The sequence below is a fragment of the Athene cunicularia genome, assembly GCF_003259725.1.
Source record: "Athene cunicularia isolate RWA chromosome 2 unlocalized genomic scaffold, athCun1 chr2_part1, whole genome shotgun sequence".
In the NCBI taxonomy this organism is placed as follows: domain Eukaryota; kingdom Metazoa; phylum Chordata; class Aves; order Strigiformes; family Strigidae; genus Athene; species Athene cunicularia.
In genome coordinates this window covers 48531140-48536972 of record NW_020799095.1, presented here as the reverse complement: position 1 = coordinate 48536972, position 5833 = coordinate 48531140, and positions in this window count along the sequence as shown.

Genomic DNA, 5833 nt, shown 5'->3' with positions numbered 1-5833 from the left:
ATAGCTTTGTTTCCCCTCACTTAAGCTACTCAGCTCAGTGCCAGCATCTGGTCTGCTGCCCCTCTGCATCTCTGTTGAGGCACAGTGTCCGTGCTTCTCAGTAGCCTCTTAGCATCCTATCTGTACTGCTGAAAATACTGGAGTTTATAAGAAACCCCAAGGATTTTCCCTTTAACAGACCACAAACAACTGAAGGCATTTCCATCATGCTCATCATATCAGGTAATAAACCACTTAAAAGTGCTCACTCCTCCACTCCCGTCTGCCTCTGCTTTTCTTTTCCCTGTATCCATTATCTTTACACAAACCTGCTTCAGCAACAGGTTCACAGCCGGTGCTTGGGATCAATGCACAAAGGCCTGAGCAAAATCCATAAGGTGAAGCAAAACATCTGTACACCCCATCTTTTTTTTTTTAGCCCCAATGCAAAGTCAGGAGCCATAGGTGCTCTTTAGCAAGTGAGAATATAAAGAAACAAATCTCCTTGGCCAAAAAAGCTTTTAAACACATGCTGAGCTAAGAAGTGTGTGTAAATCATATCTCCAGGACTGTAAGCTGTGACTTTGCATGTCCTGTTAGTACAGGTAATACAGTCCCATAAACCCTACATTGGCTTTAAGATACTGCAAAGGGATCCCTAAACTATGTTGAACCTCTGTTAGGACAGCTAGTACTTCATAGACAAACATTGTCTAATATTAGCACTGGGAACCACAGAGGACTGTCAGGAGTAAAGTTCATAGGCCGGAGAAGAGTTGTAAGTAGAAACAATATCTTTTATTAAGCTAAATGGAGTGTCTAGATAAAGTAGACAAGCTGTTGGGTACACAGGCTGCTTCTTCCTGAAGCAGATGCCTTCAACCTGTTATTCAACCTTCAAAACTGAACATGATTTTGAGCAATCACACAGATTGTAGGCAATTGCTAAATCTGGCAGAAAAACAGGGCTTCCTTGGTTTTCTAAGTTCATATGAAATCCAGGATGCTTGCCAGGGAAGGGAGTATATATGTCTTTGAGTGTGATGTGTTAGAGTGACAGGGAGGAAGGAAAATGTTTCATGTTTATTTTTATCTGGGGTCAGTGTTGACTCAGAAGGAAGTCAATAGAAATTTAGGCAAACAAACAAAAAAGTAATCAGGGTTTCTGGTGGCCTGGAATTGCCTGTGTCTGTCGGTATTGGGAAAGCTGGTGTGCTTGTTGGTTTCATTAATCGTCCAGAGGTTGTGAGGCCCCAATGCCCTTGGCCCCTTATCTGCAAACCAGCATAGAGCTGGGAAACTCACAGCTTCTAGCACCTAAGGCTTGAAGTTAATGCCCTAGGGAAAATTCATTGAAACCTAGATTAAATAATTCAGTCCTAGACTGAAGACATTTTTAGACTGAAGATATTTTTAGATTGAACTTTGTTTCATTGTAAAGACTCCCACAAGTTCTTAGCTTGAACGGCTGCCTTAGAAAATCTTCCTGCAGCTTTGAAGGCACCAAAGGAGAAAGACAAAGAAAAAACTCCCTCCAGGGCTTTTAAAGCAATGTCCATACAGTTCTGCACAAGGCTGAACTGCTTAGACATATGCAGATCAATGAAAAAATTTTAAAAACAACACAACTGGGCAACTTAGTCTGTATCTCACAGAATCATAGAACACCAGGTTGGAAGAGATCTCAGGGATCATCTGGTCCAACCTTTCTTGGCAAAAGCACGGTCTAGACAAGATGGCCCAGCACCCTGTCCAGCTGAATCTTAAGTGTCCAGTGTTGGGGAATCCACCACTTCCCCGGGGAAATTATTCCAGTAGCTGATCTCATTGTGAAAATTTTTCCTTGTGTGTCCAACCAGAATCTCCCCAGGAGTAACCTGTAACCATGACCTCTCATTTTTTCCATGTTAGTCCTTGTGAAAAGGGCATCTCCATCTCCTTTGTAGTCACCCTTTAAATACTGGAACAGGGGGATAAGCTCTCCTCTAAACCTTCTCTTCTCAAGGCTGAACTAACCCAGTTCTCTCAGCCTTTCCTTCTATGGCATGCTTCCCAGTCCCTTGATAGTCTCTGTGGCCCTCCTCTGGACCCTCTCCAGCCTGTCCACATCTTTTTTGTATAGTGGGGACCAAAACTGAACACAGTGTTCTAGGTGTGGCCTGACAAATACCAAGTAGAGTGGGATAATGGCTTCTCTATCTCGCTGGTGACGCCTTTGTTGATGCAGCTCTGCATCCTGTTGGCTTTCTTTGCTGCTGCAGCTCACTCTTCACTCATACTGAGCCTGTCCACCAGGACCCCCAGGTCCCATTCCACAGAGTTCCCTCCCAGCTGGGTAGATCCCAGACTGTGCTGCACTCCTGGATTATGTTTTCAGAGGTACAAGACCATATGCTGGCCTTGTTGAACATCATAAGGTTCTTGTTAGCCCACTCTTCCAGCCTATCCAGGTCTTCCCGCAGGGTGCCTCTCCTTTCTGCAGTGTCTACTTCCCCACTCAGTTTGGTATCATCAGAAAACATCAGGGTACACTTGATCCCATCATCCAGATCACTTCTGAAGCTATTAAACAGCATTGTGCCCAATATCGATCCCTGAGGGACCCCACTTAGAGCCCTGAGAAGACCTTTATTTGTTGAGATCCATGCAAAAGGACACGATCCTTTGCTCCAAAACGTCCATGTACTCCAGCTCCAGACCCAGAAAGACGGGGCCATGAAGGAAGATAAATCCACCTGAGAAGTGCTGAGTCTGTATTGCCCCTGGGATCCGAGCTTGTTTATTCAGACCTAGCTGGTCTCTCTCTTTTCTCCTTTGGAGATACACACCTTTTGGGTCTGTCCTGCCACCTTCCAGACTGCAACAGATTTCCCCTCACAGGAGGCTCGAGGGAAAATCAAATCCATGTTCACCTGCCTGTAGAAGGCCTGGAGACATGTCCTTGGCAGGCAAGCAAAAGTGCAAGGGTAAAATTTAATCCCTAATGTAATTCTTCAATTAATCACTTCATCTGCAATTAGGCTAAAGCAGGCTTATCAGCTATCTGTGTCAGACCTCCCAGTTCCACTTCCATCTACCAGGCTTCATCTTAATCAGACAGAGAGTGATAAGGGTTAGTCTCTAGTGAAGGTTACTAATTTCTATATGGTAATTAGTGGTATCTGCATTAAAAATGGAGTTGTACTTTCTCTCAGAAGCTTATTGCTTCAAGTGAGTCAATTCCAGTGAACCCAATACAATCTAATGTGTTCATTAGTTTACAGGATTATTTTTCAGAGCTGTGACTGTGCATGAAGCTCTTCTATCTGCCCATTTACATTGTGATTATCTCTGATGTGAAAGCATGTAAGAACAACACACACGGCCACAGCATTGCAGGACTAGAGAGGGCTTCAAAGGATACCACAGATTTGTTTATTTCTATTGCAGCTTCAGAGAGCGTGGGGATCAGAGCTGTGCTGTGTTAAGCATCATTCAGCAAAGCAGAATGAGGAGAGCCCAGAGGCAGAGAGATCACAAAGTAGGATCTGATAAGGTGCATAAAGGTGCATAAATGAGGTGGGATGGGAAAATTATAAAGACACAACTCTTGAGTATATAAAACTTCTCCAGGGTAAAACAAATAATGTTGCAGGAGGTCAGCAATGTAACCCTGCCTCTCAAATCATCACACCATCAGGGCTTTGGATCTGTGATTAGTATCTTCTAGGAAAGTTTCTGATGGACTTCCTGAAGAACTGATTTTACCACATTTCCAGAACTGTTTTAAAGAACTGGGGAGAATTTCATCCTGTTACACAGAGAAACTTCTAGGCTTCTGTGGAAAGGAGTTTTCCTGGTATCCACCTCCCTGTATTGGAAGGACATGCTCAAAAGGAGAAGAGAGCAGGTGAGGGATACACCTTGCACAAACTCTCCGCTCTCAGGAGCATATCAGGGGACTGGAGCTGCTGGGAAGCCACCTGGTCCAAACCCTGATACCAAAGGGTAGGTGATTCAGAGGAGAAGACAGCAGATCCTGTACGTACCTGTAGCATATATCATCCAAGAGGGATATAATAAAATATTCATCATTACTGATTGTGTTATGGATTGGTCAGTGGCAATTTCACTCTCTTGTTCTTATATACCACGTATGCATATATATCATTTATTACATATGTTCAAAACAAACAACATTATATATTTTGTTTCTTATATTATATACATTTAGAACATCTAAATATCATCACAGTCCAAATAAACTCTAATCCGAGGACCCATGGGTACCACTACTGACACTGGCAGAGGTGTCAGGCACCTTGCTTGGCAGTAGCGGTTTCCAGCACTGTGCCAAGACTCTGAGTCATCCTGTAGAATATTAATGGAACACATCTTACTCTTTGAAATGCTTTTCATAGGCTGTCTATGTTGAAAGTGGGGATGAATCTAACAATGTCACTATTTAGGATAAAATTGCCTTGGTTTGATGGGAGAGAAGACATGACAGGTCTGGGATTTCTCTCCTGCTGTCACAGGTAAATCTAGGTGGACAAACTGAAGTAAATTGCCAAAAGTGTGATAGCAGAGATGGAAAAACTTCAGTAGAAATATTCTGTGTAAAAATATATAACCACATCAGTCAGCTCTACCAAACCACACAAAACTCATGTGAGTGTTGAGAAGCAGCACCAGCTGCAAACATATCAGAGGAATGAACTCTGGGTAAAACACCCCGGAAAACTTCAAGTTTCACCTCCCCAAACTTTGCAGCAAGCATGGATCAGGTCAGCTTGCTCTTTCCCACATAACTGCCAACATCATCTGGAGGTTAACACAAGGTGGGACACGTCCCCAGCAGATAGCTTGGACACAGACATCTTCTTCAAGAGAGAAAAGGAGTTTAGCAATACGTACACATGTCAGAGGGTGTCAGAGCTAGAGAGCAGCCTCTAGTCCATTTTATTTGCTAGCCAAGCCTTAGGGACACTAACACTGCAGTATTATTGTTCAGCTCCATGAGAAGGGGGTAGTTCACCTCTCCCAGGGGCACAATGCATTCTGCATTTGCCAAATGAGACTACATCAGTGTCTTTCCACAAAAGGTAATATTAAGAAGCTAGTGAGGTTTTGGGAGTGGATGTAACCACCCTGGACTGCTGGTTGGTTAAGGAACTAGAAAGTTAAATAGCTAATGGGACAGCTTTCTCAGCACTTAGACAAGTGGGCTTTATCCTTTGACAGTCCAACTCCTGGGGACATTGTCTTCAAACAGGAATCCTAACCAGGAGTAAAGGTTTACCAGTATATGTAGTATACTGGTATACTACATATATGTAGTATATGTTTATGCGTGTATATGTAGTGCCACAGAGGAGAGCAGCAGATGAAAAGTGATCCCTGTGTATTTCCGGTAATGCTGAGCCATAAGAAGTAATCCAAACATTATATTTTCTTGCAAATTCCCTGCTATTGCAACAGTCTGAATTCGTGCTTGAAAAAGCCATGACTGGCTGGGCATCAACAGAAACAAAAAAAAAAATATCTAGCTACACCATGCATGTGAACAGGTTTCATCAAGATTATGTTCAGCCGTTTTATCAGAGATGTGGAATATCTTTGTCTCAGGAAAGAGTTAAGTTAGGAGATTGAAGTTTTTTTCAATTAAGCTGTATCTTTTAAACACAATGAATTTTAATCATAAAATAATACCTGCAATGTCATAGAACAATAGATGTTTTCTGTAGTCAGGATTTGGTACAATAAGACTTTTTTAGGGGGAAGGAAAATAATTATTCTCTGCTATGCCAAGAAAGAAAGAAGAAAAAGAAAGAAAGAAAGAAAGAAAGAAAGAAAGAAAGAAAGAAAGAAAGAA